We start from the raw sequence: 18253 nt of genomic DNA, 5'->3' as shown, positions 1-18253 counted from the left end.
TAGAAAAATCGGTGGACAGAAGATGCCTGTTGTTATTAAAAATACTCTGTCTGAATGCCTGTACTCATTCTTAAAAATATTCTTAAAATATATTGTCAGAATTTCTTAAAGCTGTGGCTTTTCTGTGGGAAAAGGAAGAAGATCAGCTTATGTATATGATGAGCACAGTGGAAGTATTTTCTAATTAATTTAAAATAATGAATGCAGTATGTGGTAGTGGGCATTTGAGATCTGCAGCCTGAAGTAGACTTTCATCAAGAATAGTTAAAGACTTGGATGAAGAGATTTCCAGCAGCAGAACATTTAAATCCCAATGTTTGGAATAATAGGGAATATGCCAGATAACTAATTGCTAATTCATCAGTGTTCAAAAAATGTGAATAAATAAATAATTTAATTTGTTCAATCCCAGAAAACAAAAAAATACCTCACCCTGACTGGTCTTAGTCCTAGACTGAAAAACAACAGTTTAACTGTACTTATTTCTATTAGTGTTTTTTAACAGTAAAGTTAAGGATACAAGCATTTAAAGTTGGTGACTACTATTTATGGAATATGGATTGCATCAAAAATTTTACATCAACAAAATTACAGGTTTTGTTTAGAAATATTAATGTTTCCTTATTTTCTTTACATGTGCTTGATTTATTTATTACATGACATTATAAAAAAAAGTATAAATTCTATTACACAATAATAACAATATTGATACTCTGCACAATAAATGAATTAACTGTCTAACTTTGTAATTTTTGAAGAAGCTGGTTCCACAGCCTGGGAATGTTTCTGTGGGTGTTCTGCTAGGAGGCAGCTCAGTGCTTGGAAGCAGATGTTGAATTTCTGTGGATGACGTGCAAATTGGCAGTTTACAGGGTCACTTTGACAAACTGGCCTCATTTGAATGAAATGTGTTTTAATACTGCTAAATGCAAAATGAGAAATAGAAGAGTAAATAACAGGCTCTGGGAAGAGGATTTGGAAGTTTAGCCAAGCAAGTAAACCAGTTTGACCCTCAGCCACAGCATGTGTGGGGGGCCTTGGATATGTGATTAGTCCAGCAATAAATAGGAAAGGACTTCCCCTTCTGAATGCAATTTTGGGAAGAGTTGTGGACTGCAGAGTTGTGCTGGCTGCATTTTGAGTCCAGAAATCAGAAAGAATGCAAAGAGAAGCCACAAAAGTCCATTCAGAGGCAGAATGATCTGCTCTGTGTGCTGCATATTACCTCTGGTTTAGGAGATGGTTAAGGTCTGACTCAATTCACACTAAATACTTCCTTAGCACAGAACATGCCAAATCTGAGCAGTGCAACATTGAATGTAGCAAGAACCAGGAACCTTAGTTAAACAAATACCATCTAAATAGGAACTGAATAAAACCTAAAGTTCACACAATGTTCTGCTGGTTAATTGTCCCCACTCTTAAAATTCAAAATCTCAAATTCTTGATGTTTTCAGATTAGGATTGGGGTGCATCTTGGAAAGTTACTGTAGTTATCAAATGCAAATTTGCTAGCCTTGGGTTAGTTGTGTGCAAAGCAGTTCTGCTCATTGCACATGATCTATGAAGGTGTGTTCTGGTGCCAGTGTAAGGTGAATTCCCACCTGGCCCTCACCTCAGGACATGCTTGTTTGCCAGGCTGAGTGTTTTCCTAAGAACCTGAGATGCTCGGTCCCCTGGTTTTGCGTAGGTGTCCACGTGAAGTGGGTGAAGCTTTTGTTGGGCTCTTTGCAGCTGCTTTGGCTTTGTTCCCCTCTAAACCATGGGGTTCACACCCCACACAACTCCTGCTGGTAGGGGCAGCTGTAGGGGAGTACCGAGAATTTCTTAAGAAATACAATTCTAGTTAATGCTCTGGCACAACAGTTCTGCAAATTTATTGCATTTCTGTGTAAAGCTGGGATTGTGCCCACTGTCAGAAGCTTAGCAATGCACATTTAATGAATCACTATGTATGTCCTGCTCCTGGGCTTTTATTTTTTCCTAATAGTTTGGCCACTGGCCTTTTCTGATGGTTGTTTTCCTCTAATTTTGTTTCAAAAGAAGGGAAGCCAGATAGAGCTTGCTGAGATGCTGGCTAATCCAGAGTTGGTGTTTACACAAAGTATATGAATATATACCACTTGTGACAATCCACTGGGGTTTTTTTTCAGCTTGAACATGAGTGTTTTTCCTTGGTCAGAGATGTTCTTCTGCCTGACTGCTAATCAGACATGTTTCTTGGTGTCTGAGTTAGGAGCATGTCCATTCTAGTCTCCTGGGCAGTGCTCAAGGAAGTTGGCTCATTTAAGGTGTCATTAGTGCTGTGAGTTCTCTGCTTGCAGGGGGAGGAGGGAATGAATGTCTTTCACTTGTAAGCTAAGCAAGAGCATCCCCTATAGCATGAGACAGACAATTAGCTCATGGGGACAGGGTCTCCTTCACTTTTCCTCTTGTGAAATTCCTTTCTTTTTCTCCTTTCAAGTGGAAGACATTTTCCCTCTGTAGTCTGTTCTTTAACTTTTTCAGTAAATGCTATCCTCTGTGGACAAAGCTTACATTCCAAATCAATCAGTTTGATTTACCTCTCTTGAGTAGAGGGAGACAGTGCTGCCAGGCTTTTTTCCTTATGTTCATCATATTAGGAAATATACTTTCAGCATATCTGACTATTTTAAAACAGTCTTACTAAATTCAATCTCAAATCAGGGTAAAGCTACAAAAGAAACTGTAGCAATCTTAATTGCTGCAGTAGTGCTAAAAATGAGATTTCTTGTCAGTTGTGGTACTGTCTAAAAGAGCAGAGTTGTCTGAAATGAATTATGTTTCCAGCATTTCTAGGGCTTGTCAGAAGGGGCAAAACAAGGTCTGTCAAGAGAACCATTCTTCTGTTTCTTGGTGAATGTAATGACCATTTCTAGTTGTCAGGTAGCTTTAATGTGGAGCTCATTTTAAGGTGTAAAAGAGATGCTTATATGTATTGCAGACAAATGGCAGCTTGCATATGCAACAGGTATTGTGTTATATGAATTTAGTTTCCTTCTTATGTCTCTGGTGTTTACAGATCTGTAGAAGGCTTTTTTAGGTATGGGCTTTACCTCACCATTATGGTTATAAATGAATAGAAGCCTGGATGTATTTAACTCCTGTTTAATTTGTTGAACTGGGAACACAGAACCTTTGAGTCTGTGGCCCAGCTGTGGACTCCATGTTTGTAGAAAATCTGACTGCCTTAGACTGGCTCAGCTCATGCCATCTCCAGCACATTTCAGGCTGTGTGCCTGTCCCTCTTCTGTTCCTTCCAGTTCTGTTTCTTTTCTCCCTTCCCCCAGCCTCTCAGGACACTTAGCTTCTAGTGATGGTATTCTTGGAGTAATCTCATGCAGTTAAAAACTCAATTACCTCTAATTGGATTGCCCAAAAAGGCTGGAAAACAACATAGGTGTCCCCTGGCTTGCTCCTGCTTGGGAGTTTGCCTTCTTGCCTTTTATACCCAAATACCTCAGAATTACTTTCCAATTCTTACAATCATTGTTGTTTTATTACTTAATAGCAGTGGGAATATTTATTAATAGAACTATTAGTGCAGAGTGCTGTATGTGCTTTATCATTATCAAGATGGTCCCTACACCAGTGAATTTGCAGTTTAAATAGATGTGTCAGGGAGGGAGGGCAACCAGATGCCTGGAGGGGATGTTCTCACCCAGGATTAGACAGCAGAGCAGTGGAGGAAGGAGGAATAGGATCCAGCCCTGCTGAATTTCAAACCTCGTGGCTCTTCCGCTGAGCCGGGCTCCATCTCCTGTCAACAGCACCCCTGAATGGCAGCGAGTTAAGAGTGAAATATCTGCTCCAGCTACTGCTTCCCTGTCCAAATCACAGCAGTGGTGTTAAATATAACTTTGTGGCTCTGAATATTGCCCAGATTTATTCCAGTTCTTGCAGTTTCAGGTTATTAGTAGCTGGATGCTGGGGAGTGCAGTGTGCAGCATGGAGCAGCCAGAGCTTGCTGGAGGGAGCAGTCATAGAACCAATATTTCAGAGGAATGGATTTGTGTCAGACACAGGATGTCTAAGACACTTCAGGAATGTGTGTTACCACTAAGCTGCACATAACAAGTGTTAGGGAAGAGATTTTGTGCAGTGTTACACTTGCAGTATTATTCTGATGGGAAATAACATTCTTGTTTTAGGTTATGTGGAGCTATTTCTTTTAAAACATTGACCTCATCAGCTCAGGTCAAATTAACTGTTCTTTATTATTGCCTTTTCCTGCAATATTGCTTCCTGTGCAAACAACTGCTCAGTGGCTGCTCCTGTTTTTCAGTCTGTTTCTTTTATAGCTCGTGGAGCAATTATCCAAAATCCTGTTCCAAACTCAGAAAAGTCTGTCAAAATACCTTTTTAATCAATTGTGCTCCTTCAAAGTTGCTTAGACATATGCCAGGTACTCTGAGGTAAGTGAGGTGCATGTCACACTGTGGTTTAGGCTACAGCTATTCTGCAGCTCCTGAGGGGGCCTTACTTTGCCAATTCTTGCTGCTCTGGGTTGGTTGGTTTTGGTGGAGTGTGTCTTAGTGTGTGTGGGGGACTGTGGTGTGGTTTTTTTGGGTGCTTTTAGTTTTTGCCTAAAGTTAAAAAATAAAGCAATCAAAGCTTCCTTCACTGTTAGCTCAGCTGGTCTATCTTCAGGCTGAAACTCTCAGATGGAATTGATTTATTTGAGATGAATGTCAGTTTGAGTTTAATTGGTATTTTGTTTTTAATCTTTGTTTGGCTCATACCATGCACATTTCTCTTTTACAGCTGGGTGGAATGTTTCCCTCTTTGCAACTCTTGGTAGTTTGGAATCACAGCAAAATCAGAACACTTATTTTCAAGAGTAACTAGTGTGTTTAGGCACATAGATCCTTTTAGAATAGGTGTATTTGTTTAGAGAACATGCATGTAAATGTAAAATTTCCAGTGGCACTGAGCATTCTGTGTCTCTGTGCCTGTGTGTGGTGGCTGTGTCCCAGCTCAGACACTCTGGCTTTGGTGTCAGTGCCACGGAGCAGAATCCCTTTCCAGAGGAAACCCAAATGCCCCAGTCAGGGGAGTCACAGCACTTTCCAGAGGGTTTCTGGATGGAGGTGCTCAGGGAAGCAGCTTCCCTGGAGCAGAGATTCACAGGGGAAGCTCACAGCCCTGGGACAAATGGGATTCTGCAGTTGCTACGCACCATTTCCTGATTTCTAGTCAGAGTGTACATTGCTTTAGCATTGAATTTTTGTTGTCAGTTACAGTGTCTCCTTTTAACAATGAGCATTGATTTGCTAAGAAGGACATTTCTGAAAAGAAGAGAGGAAAAAAATTGTGGCTGCTGGGTATTTACCATTTCTGACACTACGTGGAAATAGAATTCAAATATGTAAGCTGAGAGACACCAAATATACTGGATGATATAACTCAGGTTAGGACTAACATGCTGGATTTAAAAAGTGACCCTCAGTCCTGTGACCCACCTACTGCTCCCTTAAATCTCATAAGTTTGTAAATACAGTATAACTGCAACTTCAGAGTAGCTTGATGGAGAATGATTAGCAGTAGTAAATACATTTGTCATACTAAATCTCCTGCCTTCTGTTTAAATAAAGATGTTTTGTTAAGAGTCAAGCACATACATGCTGAACTGTTCTTTGAGTTTCTGAACTCTGGTTTTGAAGTGTATGCCAGATAAACTTTATTTAAGTGATCTATCATCAGAATGCTTCCTGTGCACTCCAGCCCATGGACTGAAGTCTAAAACATTAATTGGGTTCTGGCTGTACTAAGTAATTACTGTTATATCAAAGTGCATAAACATTCAGCACATGATGTTGACTTAATGAATTTTGTTCCTTATGTTGGTAAGAAACGTTTCTGGAGGGAAAAAAGCAAAGTATTTGTTATTTCCCCTCCCTTCATTTACACAGCAATGGCCTTGGAAAAGGAGACTGAATTTTGAAAGTGCAGTGCTGTGTCTCCCCATAGCTCTCTGCAGGATTTTAGTTTGGAATGCCTTAGGAAATATGCTGTAGTTGAAATTAAGCTGTTTGGTGGACAGACATAATGACAACTGCTTGACTTGATTCTTTTTTATGGTTGGGCTCTCTGATACTGCTCTGTTAAAATAATATTTGTTCATTTGCTTTATGGCTCCTTTACATGGCTAAAGCAGCATATGTTTATGTACACATATTAGTATAAATACAAATTAGACCCACAAGTTTGCACAGCTGTAATGACTGGAATTTAGTTAATGAAATAGTGCCAGCAGTGTTAATTGTACAGGAGTGAATGGCATGACCAGTGTGCTTGTTAGTTAAAGTGTCTGTGGTCAGCAGTGGAGCATATCTATGCTTTAGCTGTCGATTAGGGTTTTTTTTTTTTTTTTTTTTTTTTTTTTTTTGTGGGTTGTTTCTTTGCTGTGTTTTTTGTTTGGGTTTTCATTTTGTTTTGTTTTGTTTGTGATTTTTAGTGTCCTGTTTGATTTTTGGGGTTGCCCAAGAGCTTACTTGCATGCCTGACTCTTCCCCATCAGTTTTCAGAGGACATCTCAGTGACATGCAGCGTGTTCTGGTCCCATGAAAAGGCTCACAGGGAGAAGGCTGCTGGAAGAGTTCAGCCAGGTTGTCATTTGCTTCCTTGCTGTATGGGAGCAGGCACTGGGATGGAACAGCAGGAATGGGCTTCAGGCTCTAATGTAGGATGCCCAATTTCCATCCCAAGCAGCAGCCAGACTTGCCACTAGCTAAGATAGCACAAAGACACGTTGTAGAGTAATCTAAGGAAAATGCCAGTTAAATCAGCCTGAGATCCTCCTGTTTCTGAGTCTTCCAGCTCTGAATGTACCTTTGCTTGAGTAGGTGTTACTGTGAGCAATAAGGAGAGATCTGACTGAAAGAAAGAAGGTGGCTGAGAGGAGAGTCCAAAAAAACAGCTGGCAGGGATATAAAGAATAATAAAAAAATTCTCAATCATTGTTTGTTTTGGAAAGATCACGCTTTAAGCACATGGAAATACTTTACACATTTGAGAAGTGCTGACTTCCTACATGCCTTGTGAAGGAACAGCAAATCATTCATATAATGTAAACACATTTATAGATTGTTCCAATATAACTTTTTTCAGTGCTGCTGTTCTTTTTAACAAGATACTATTCAGTGCATACATGCTCTTTTGATGCTATACTTTGGCCAAGATTTGCAAACATCATAAACATTAAATATTAGAATTTGGGCTAAGTGGACGTTGCAAAGTTATTGAACCACACTTTTAATGCAAAAAGTTGTAAAACTGTGCTGTTTGATGCACTGTTTAAAAGTAAACACATGAGAAAGTAGTTCTGGAGTGAAGCAGAAAAAAATAGCTTGTCCAAAATTATAAGGATAAGCATTATATCTTGGTAGAGATGATGAAAATTGGGAGTGGACAGAGATTCTTTGTGAGTGTGGAATTTTAAATCAAGGGAGAAAAATAAAAATAAAAAAAAAAAAAGAGAAGCTGTAGTGCCAAAATTGCAGCAAGTACTTGTGAAATTGTATAATCATATGCTGGTTGGGGCTCTTGAGAGGTCATGGGGTCCTTCCTTCCCCTCACCATGAACAGAGCCAGGGGTACTTCATGACAGGGAGCTGTCCTAACCTGTTCTGGAAGACCACTGGAGCTGGGGGCTCTGCAGTGTCCCTGGCAGCTTCTGGTAGCACTTGCTGCCCTTGCTTTTACATTTTAGTAACTGTGCTTCCTTTACCTGATACAAGCTCATTTTCTGCCTAGGTACATGCCAAAAGTAGGCTGTTCTCTACCTCTTTGTAGGAACTTCTTATGTCCTTGAAGATGATTATGTAAAGAGGACTTCACAAAACTAAATATTTTAGAATTTATGTCTTAAAAAATAGTTCAGGCACCTTAATTGTCATTGAAAAGTAAAAACATTGATTTCTTCTGCAAATGGTTGGTAGACTGTCTCCACTCTCACAGACTGGACGTGAAATGACATTCAGCTGAGGACTTTTTAAAGAGGAAAATTATTTTAAAGAGAGCAGTAAGAACATTTAAAGAAGTGTAGTAGATCAATGAAGTATTGAAGCCATTTAGGGAGGCTATAGTACATTTGTATATGTGTGTATACATCTGTATGTGTGACCTTTCTGCCATGATCCTTTTTTTCTTAGCAGTTGTTTGCATCTATGAGAACATCACATGTTTTCTTCTAATCCTTTTTCTGTTGCTGCTGATCAAAGCAGTTCTATGTCATTCCTTCATCTTCTCTATTGTGTACCTGGAGGAGCACTGGTGACCTGGAATGGCAGAGCAGGGATAATGGCTTTGCTGATTGCTCTGAGTCAGTTGGGCAGTATCTGTTTGTCTTGCATTGAGAGACTGGCATATCTGTGCAGACTTACCTCACAGCCTGGTTTCACTCCTGGTTATTACATTTCTCCATGAACTAGAATCTGATTGTCAGTGTGGAGCGTGCTGATCTCACAGCACAGTTAAAAGATTTCCCATATGCCTGTATTTTCTTCCTTCTCTGTTCTCAGGGCCACCTTCTGACAAATTTTGGGTAAGCACAGCCTACAGCTGGCTTTTCTGAAATTCTTGCCAGACTCAGTCATACAAGGAGAGCCAAGAGGAGGATGAGGGCTGGCCATAGTGGGAGGCAGTTGCTGGAGAAATATGGCAGGGAAATCAGTAACAAGTGCTGGCAGCAGCAGTGGTGCTGTGCTGGAGCATGGAATCAGGGCTGCTGGGGATGGGGAAGCACAGGGCAGCAGAGGAGATGCATGGAAGAGGATGTGGGGACTTGGATGTTGAGGTGCTTTGGGGAGGACATGAGGGGACATGGCACCATCACTCTGAGAGGGGAGATTTGGGACAGATTTGGCAGAAAGGTGGGTGTGAGTGGGATGAGAGTTTCTAGGCAAAAGGGCTGAGTGGTTTCTGCACAAGGTTGGGAATTAGAGGGGAGCTCTGGGATGGAAGGATTTGGGGGCCTGGGGATTCTGGTACTCATCCATCATAATCAGTTCCTGTGAAAAAATCCTGTTCTCTAAGGTCAGCCAGGGTGGTGTGTGTGCACTTGTGTGGCTTCTAGTGTGACACCCACACCCACACATGTGCTAACCAGGGTTCTTGCTGTAGGCAGGGACTTGTTTCCTGCAGCATCTTCAGTTTTGTCCAAGGTACACCAGCCTTACCGATAAATTAATTACTAATATATTGATTTCTTATGAAGAAAAAGTCATCAGTGTGTTGGTTGGGGCTGTGCTGCATGTTTGTACATGCACCATGTTTTCTGTACCTTAGCTCCTGCATAAGTATACACAGCAAATAAATGAATATTTGCTACAGGGTCTCAGAGAAGTCAAATTTTGAGCTTTCAAAGGGCACATTTGTAAATCAAAAATTCATTTAAAAATTAAGATGTATTTCAAAGGAGCTCTTGGGGGCTCTAGTTTTCAATAGTCATCATTACCATCCAAGGTGCATCTGTCCCATACTGGGGTTATTGAAGAAAGAGATATTTGGATCAAAGAGACAGCATTTTATAAGGAGACTTCAAAAGTTGTTTTCCTTAAAAATGTTTGTTCAGGTGCAGAGGGTGAGAAAAAGGAATATTGTTTGAGGCAGTCAGTGTTGGACATCAAAAGGTGGAGGTCCCCATATATATGTGGTGATTGTCAGTCAGGGTGTCTCTGGAAGGGAATATTAATAGCATTGACTAGTGAGGAAACAAATTACTTTCATGAAGTACCTTGGTGTCTGAAAGTTTGGCTTACCTTCATTCCTCTTAATAGTTTGTGTTTGTTGAGGTTTTTATTTTAAGGGTAAAAAAACACGAATAATGGAGTATATTGAAGTAAAGAATTGACTAGTTCAGTTTAATGTTTTGCTTTGCCTGAGCACAGTTGCTCACAGGTAACTTCTGTATTTGGGGGAAATCCAAGGCTTGGCTGTAGCTTGTGACCCCTTACAATTCAGCAGAATGTGTGGCAAAGCAGTAAAATCCTCTGCCTCTTGCAAAGTCAGTAATAGCATGGTAATAGGCTGTGTTTAATGCAGGCTTCTTTTTTAAAATATAAAGTACTAAAGAATATTGTGACTACAGAGAAACCTGCTTTGACTCACTTAGACAAATGTGTGCTGTGGTATGGGCAGGAAATGGAAGGACAGAGAGCACATGTGGAACCATCTATCTAAATTAGCTGGATGGGGGCCAGGAGACTGGAACTTGCAACATTTGCCATGATTAGTAGAAAATGAAATGGTGGTTTTGTGTAAGAATAATGATTCTTGTATTATTCTGGGCAAGTGAGGTAGATCCTGCAGGACACATGGTGCATTTAAAGGTGGTGCATGTGGAATTGGAAGACTTGGAAAAGGTAAGTGGTTTGGAGGGAGGAACAAGTGAAGGCTGTGCACAGAAGAAAAGCAGCACATATATATTTAGGTCTGAAGCCCATTCTCCTGTTTCATCTCTTGAAAGAGAGGCATAAATAAATAGAGCATCACTCCCTTCTCCAAGGCATAGAGAGATCACAGAAATGTGATCCTCTGCAAGTCAGTCAGAGGCAGTGCTCCAGTAACCAGGAGCTGCTGGGCTGGGCTCTGGGGATGTGCTGGCAGATCTAAAGGGGTGGACATGAGCACCTGATCCTCACCATCCTGAGGCACTCTGGGGCTGGGGCTGCCTGTGTTTGGTGCCTATGCTACATGGCTGGCATAAAGCAAAATGCCATGTACATCCCAATTTGTAATGGTTCCCTGTGATAGCCCTTTGGATTCAGACAAGCAAAGTTGGAATAATTGATTAGTAAATATTTGAAGAATTTTCTGCCTTTTTGAAGGGGTGGCACTGTCTTAGCCTTGCCTGCATACCAAGCATTCCCCTTTGTGGTTACTTACAAGAAAACATGATTAGGATTTTCTTTTGTTATGGGGGAGAGAAAGAGGGCTTGGCTTGAGAGCTAATGGGAGAACATAGAGGGGATTGCAGTGGGAGTTTCATCCTTTCTTTGACTTTACTCATTTGGTTTCACTTATGCACCTTGATCTGCCACTTGGTGGGATGATGCCACATTGAATTCCTGCTTAGGTAGAATCTGAAGCGTAGACAGGGTTAGACCAAGAATTTATCACACATCAGGCACTTCTAAAATCTGTTTAGAATATGGGGCAAGCTCCCTCATCCCAATACTTAAGGTGCAGTTTATATTAAAGCTTAATATTGTCAGTTTAGTTTCATTGATAGTGTTGTGCACAGCATTTGCTTTGTGTTAATTTTCAGCCTGTTTTGTGTCTGGTTAGTTAAGTGGATTTGAAATACAAAATTAAACAGATGTGTCACTTTTAAAGTAATAGAAATATTCTTGAAGAGTACTGTATTCATTTATCTGTTTGTTGCTTTTAAGTTGTAACCAATATGAGCTGTAGGTGACAGTTATAACTTTTGCATTGTCTCACTATCATGTAATTGAAAAATCTTTGGATTTTTTTTTAAACTCCCTGATTAAAGTATTGGGAGGATCAGGGTTATTTCATTTGTTGTGAATACCAAAACATAAATGTAGCTGCACTTAAGTTTTTATTTGGTTTATATATGAAGAGGCAAAGTACATAGCAACTGCAGCTTTTCAAAATGTGAATTTCTACTGTAGGAAGAAAGCTCCCTTAGAACTGCAGATACTTTATCTTTGTTGTTAAATGCAGCACTCTACAACCATGCTGGTTTACCTTCTATTGTTTTCAGTCTATCTCTTCTCACTGCTAGCCTCAGAAATGAAGGAGTGGACTATGGTGGAGAGTTGGTCCTACAGGGGGAAGTGAATTCAGACAGTAAAAGCCACTGCTGCACGTTTGGAGAAACTTTTGCCTGCAGCTCTAGAGCTGTGAAAGTGCAGTCTGGATCAGGGAAAGGTGGGAGGAAACTGTGTTTTCTCATATCTTTTGCACAAAAGGGAAATATTTGCTGTTGTGCATTCTGTTTTGCTGGCAGGAAAGGAAGCTGGAAGGCCAAGGAATGGCCAGCTGACACTTTTAGGAAGGGGACAGAGAACCCTTACCTGCCATGGCCTGTGGGTGACAGGGAGGGATACACACAGCAGGTCTGTCATTTTGCAGTGGGAGGGATGTGTGTGTGCATTGTCAATTGTCCATGACAGCTGACAGTGGGGGGAGGGAGCTTTTGAGGAGAACTCTGAGATTTGGATCAGGGAATGTGAGCTTCAGTCAAAATGCTTCAGTTGTGGTTAATACCAAGCGACTGCAGCTAGTTGGAACATGATTTTTGGATTGGAATATCGATGCAACTTGGGTTGGGTGTTTTTTGTTATGGTTTCCCCCTTCCCTAGCAGGACACGTTTTGTTGAAGGATCAGTTGGAAAACCTGATGGAATGAGGATGATGTGAATGACAGGGTTATTACTCTGACCACTTTGGCGGACTCACTGAGTTTATAAAATCTACCCCTTTCACTACTCTTTTATGCTTTTGTATTTTCTGATTAATGGAATCTTGAATCTCTTTTTAATTATTTGCATAAGGTCACACAAAGTATTAAGCTAAGGCCATGGAGAATAACTTTGTAAATTCTTACTGCTCTGAAATTAATTAAAAACCTGCAAACTTCATCATTCATCATTTTACGATAGGAGTGTATTTCTTATGGAGACAGTCTAATATCCTGCAGCAACTTCATGGCATTAAAAAAATAATTAATGGACCCTTTTAGGGCAATGTGTGTTGCTACAATGTGGAATAATACTTCAGTGTTGTAAGTGAATGGTGTGCTAGGAAACACTAACCCCTTGTGTATAGTAACAGGAAGTATGAATATTACTTATTAATAATAATGTAAAACACCTTCACACACATGCTTTTTCCTGGGCATGTCTACCTTTTTGTAAACAACAGCGAATTTTAATTACAGAAAATTGGTGAGAAGCAAGAGGGATTTGTGTAATTAAGACGATCTGTTTATTTAAAAGTCTTCAGAAGTTGTAAGAGATGGAACTTAGCTGTATGTGAGGGATGAATGTTGTGCAATAATGCCCCTTCATTCCCCTTTCATAATAAATCTCTGCAGAGTATTCATCTGAAGGGCTGGATGCCAAAAAGAACAGGTTCGACTTGTCTGTGAGGATTTACACCACAGTGAAACGCACAACTGCTTTTGTAGAGGTCATTGTGAAGGTCACGGAGCCAGTACGCACCGCTGAATGGGAGCAGCCTGGAACAATGGTGTGAGAGGTTGGACTGCCTGAAATCACTGCTTAAAAACTCATCTGAAATGTAGCAATAAGCTGGGATCCTTAAAACACACTGCTTCAAAGCATGTAGGCTGTTTTGCAAGAAATAAACGGTCTCTTTGCAGTAGTTTGCATCTCGTACCCTCTGCTGAATGTGGCTCCATGCTCAGAAAGCAAGTGTGCCCATTTCCTGACAATTAACATTGAAATAACTGTGTGTGTCTAATGTAAACATCCTCAAACCATTAATTACTGCCTCTGTCCGGGTTAAAAAACCCCCACAATGATACTGGATTTAATTACCTGAAGTTTGGCTCACCTCTTTTTTACAAATAAGGTCTGAGTTTGGCCATACGGTCGCTATGTCTTTAAATAAAAGATGATGATCATTTCAAATGGCAACCAGCCATCAGTGGGGTTTAGTGCAGAGATTAATTAGTAAACTTTGGAATGCGCTACAGCAAATGCAGCTGATTGGCAATAGCATGTGGAGCAGCAACTGGTGGAAAGCTGGTGCTGCTGAGCAGCAGAGGTATTTCCAAGAAGATTTAAGGGTGCTGTGATGTGCTTTGCTTTAAATGGCACTGTGCTGATTGCATCAAACCACCAGTTCTCTGTTTATGCAGTCAGTAAATGCACAGATTAGAGAAATCTGGTGTGCATTTGGGAAGAAAGCAAGTTTCCTTGAATTGTTTTGATAAGATGAGGTGCACCCCATGAATAAAGTGATGCCCCTGAACATCAGTTTACAGGGATTGTGGTTTGTCTGCATTTTACAATTTTTTAATTAAGAAAAGAAATGTTAAATGCTAAGATAAGAATTATTCTAAAAAGATTGTGATTATGGACAATACAATGGTTATTGCAGTAAGCTGTTTCTTAGAATTCTGGTCCACTTTTTAAAATTATACAGATTTCTAAGTATATGTGTCTGCATGATTTCTAATTACTTGCTCTCTTTCTTTTAAAGTGTTAAATACATGATTAGAGAAATTTGGAAGTTTTTCTCTAGGTTAACTTTCTAAAGAGGATTCTGTTTGTTGTGAGTAATGGACCACATTATGTATAGTCCCTAGTGGGACTGTTTTCTCAACTTGTTTGGCCCATGGGATTGGGCCAAATAATGAATTTAAGGTGATTTATATAATAAATAATTGATTGTGAGATATTACTTGGAAGCCAGATACACTTCTTAAAATGTATCTTAATAATACTGTATTAGTCTTCTGATGCCCACCTTCATGTAGAAAGCAGTGGTCAAACATCCATTTAAATTGGTAAGAAAACCTCACACAAATACTGGTAGGTTTTTGCTTTGGAAATGCCTCAGGCATGTGGATTAGCCTGGTAAAATTCATCTGGCTGCATGTACCTTGTATATTGAGCTAAAGTCTGCCCTTGTGGGATAGGTAATGGTATCACTGAAATAGTCATATAAATTTTTGATACAAACCTGGCCGAGGTGCTTGATCTCATAAGATATGGATTACCCTGGCTTTGACCCAGAAAACCCTTAAGCATGTGCTTTGAAATGAAGCATGCAGGTATTCTTCTTGGCTTAACTCTCAGCTCTGTGACTTGGTCCTGGTTGCAGTTCAGTCCCATCCATGTTTCACGGTGGATCTGCAGACCAGCAATGGCACACATTGGTGTTTAATACCTGGGTACAACCTGCTCCACTTCCCAGCTGTTGGAGCAGTCCATGCAAGGACAAGGAGTGGAGGCTGGGGTTGTGAGGGTGCTGCTTGTTCCTCTGGAGACCTGTTTGTGCAAGCCCCTGCTTCCTAGAGCGTGGTGTTTATTGCCATAGGTAATTGCAGCGCAGCGGATGGGCTCAGTTTACGCCATCAGGTTTAGGCTTGCTTGGCTTTGTTGGACTGGACTTGTAGGCCACAATCCAGACAAAGTAATGGGAATGTGACTGCTCCTTTGGCTTTGTGAGGCTCTTTGTGTGCTTGGAGCTGCTGATAGTTTTCTAAGCTGAATCAGTGTTGCTGAATCTGGGTCTAAGTCCCAGGTAAGTGTATGATAAAATTTTCTGATGGCAAATAAATTTGTTAGCTTGACATGCCTCTAAATAATTCCCATGTGCAAATGTGCACATGATTGGGGCATTACAGGGCTGTGCAAACATTCTGTGATAGTCTTTGTTTAAAACTGTTTAGCTCATGCCTTGGATTATTTGTGTCTGGGTGTATCTGTGTGTACACACACAGAACAGAAACCTCCATGCACACAAAGAGCATCTCATTAAAAACGGCACTATTTGAGCACTGCAATCAGCTAATTACTAAGGTGTGTTTATTTTATTCAAACTACTGTGTGTATATACAGTACATGCACCCAAGTACATTGTAGAACATTATGAATAATTAAAAGCAAACTGTAGCCTTTTACAGAAGCGAAGGTAGCTACATCCAGTGAAGCAGTATCCTGGCCAGGCTGCAGGTTTGCTGTGACTCAACTGTGGTATGAATTATAGAATGCTTTTTGTAGCACTTGAGGGTTGCCTCTTAGTATTGGTTTAAATCTGAGCTAGAGAAGATTAAACAAAGTCTGACTTTCTTTTACTTGATAGCAAACAGTCACTGCAGCTCCCTACTTGTGCTAATACCCTGGAACAGACCAGTGCAGCTGCTGGGATAGCTGAGCTGGGGGTTAGGTGATTTCAGAAGGTGAGCTGCTTTAGGCTCTGGCAGGCTTTTGTTCCTTGTAGGTCTCTTGGTCAGTGCTCCCTGTCCTGGCAATAAATGTTTCAGCCAACACAGCAATGGCTGTGAACAGGAGATGTGGGAGAAAAAAGTTGATGAAGTGTCATGTTTTAACTGTGCCCTGAGATTAATGTGAAACTAAAGGAGAAAACATGGTTTTCTCAGTCAACTACCATTGATAAAAGTTTACGTCCAGAGCTAGTTATTTAGGCTGCTGGTGATTTAAAGGGTGATTTAAATTTGTTTGTTAAAGCTTTTTTTAAAGCTTGCCATCTTTTGCTGAAAATACAATTTTGCAGAGAGTTATACATCTTAGACTTCATTTTCTTTTTATTGTCAAATTTTGGACAATTGAAAACCAACCCCCAAAACCCCACCCTGAATTATTAAGCCAAATGTACCGTGAAAGCTTCTTGAACAGCTTGCCTTGGCACGCTGAAATTAATGTGGTTATAGTCCAGCCATGGTGGTGGTGGGGAAAATAACCTTCCAAACTGTCAGCACTTGGGAAAGGGAACACAAAAACCTATTATTATTCATATGTAGTGTAGAGTTTCTGATTTGCTCCCATTGACTTGAGTGATGCGGTATCAGTTACTGCGATGGCTGAAGCGCCGGGTTTGTGTTTCATGTAATGAAGTGGAGCAGCAATGCAGATGCCCAGTAGCCCAGTGTGGCTGGATGGATGGCTTCCAGGTAGATGGACACTGGGGCTGGCTGGCTTAGGAGGCAGTTTGCTGTGGTCAGCCAAAAAAATCAGCTCTTGCTGGTGAGTCTGGAAGTGTTTGTGCGCGCTGAGTCAGTCTCTTTATATACCGGGGTGATTGTAGCACTGATTAGACTGGAAAGGCTTGGCAAATCCTCCTTGTGTGGGAAGCTCGAGTGCAAAAACTTGCCTAATTTTCTTTATTTAAATCAGTATCATCCTGCTTGAGGCCTTTTGGAAAGCACATCTAAGTGAACAGTGTTTTAAGTTAACACAGTGTTCACAATAAAGGGCAGTTTCATTGGGAAAGGGTGTGCTTAGGGTTGCCTTCCACGGGCTTCTGCTGTGTTACATGTGGAAGGACTCAATTCTCCTGCATTTACACATTGTCTTTTGGGAAATATCTCCTTGAAAGATTTAATATCTTAAAATTTGCTTTATGATCAGCAATTCTTTGAACTCGCAAACAAGAAAGTGTGAATAACTTCAAATATCCATTTGAAGTCTGATTTTGAGGAATGCTTATGTTGATTTTGACCTTAGAATGTGAAGTTTGATCTCTGTCTCAAAACTGCATTTTTGTAGAGGAAATGTAAATACAGTCTGAACTTTTTTTAGATACCTTTAAAGTGTGCTCTGTCTCTTGGAGACAAGGACTTTATTCCAGAGATCCTGGATATTCAACTCATGGAAATCTATTTCACTTCATAAGGCCCCAGATTGAGGAGCTGATCTCTAATCAGCAAAGCTCACTTGCATGTGCTTTTGTTCAGGAGACAGAGATCTGTGGTGATTTAGATTTGAATACAACTTTTTTGGTAATTGTGAAGCTTCATAGACTAAAGAAGGGTGAAGGGTGGAAGCTGATTGAGATTATTTAGTGTTTTATATAAGCACATAAAGCTGTAAGTTGTCTTGTTGTGTTTGAGTTTGAAAAGCACTTTTTAACTACTTTGACATCTCGCTTTTATTCTCAAACATCTGCTTTAGATTGTTTGCCATAAAAGTGTAAGAATTAATCTTGCCCTCATTTTTGTTATTGCTACCAGAAACCAAACTATTTTTATTACTTCTCGTATAGGGATTTGGACCCTGGACTATTCTCAGAGTTTAGGAGAAAAGGAGTTTGTATTTTATTTTCTTTTCTTCCCCCCTCATGCACCCTCCCCAAACTTACAGGTAAAGTTAATTAAATTATTAAATTAAGTTTTTAAGTGCACAAAGATACTCAGCATGGCTTGTAAAACTGTCTACTAAGCTCTACTGTGCTTTATTTGGTCCAATACTAAGAGTTTTAAGGGGATTCAAATGAACAGCTTATGTTGGTTTGTTTCTCAGAGCAGCAGCTGCCCTGAGCCAGGGCAAGCATTTGCATCATCTGTGGAGAGCCTGGTACATATTTTACTGATTGGAAATAATACATGAAATTCAAGAAATCATGACCCTCCTATATGATTAGTACTTTGATTAACAAATGTTCTTAATGCTTGTTCTCGGGGCTTCCTTTTCTCTGGGATTGCAGCTTGTTTGTGTTGTTTCCCAAGCAGCAGCCAGTGGCCATGGCAGTGCAATCCCTGATCCCCTGC

General features: G+C 40.3%; 1 protein-coding gene across 1 annotated transcript in view; it reads left to right on the top strand.

The window, feature by feature from the left end:
* The window catches only part of MNAT1 (MNAT1 component of CDK activating kinase), a 116027-nt gene that overhangs the window by 54754 nt on the left and 43020 nt on the right, over window positions 1-18253 (top strand). The gene's annotated exons all lie outside the window — the stretch shown is intronic.

Source organism: Oenanthe melanoleuca, chromosome 5 (assembly GCF_029582105.1).
Source record: "Oenanthe melanoleuca isolate GR-GAL-2019-014 chromosome 5, OMel1.0, whole genome shotgun sequence".
NCBI classification, from domain to species: Eukaryota; Metazoa; Chordata; class Aves; order Passeriformes; family Muscicapidae; genus Oenanthe; species Oenanthe melanoleuca.
This window is presented reverse-complemented; position numbering and strand designations above follow the sequence as displayed.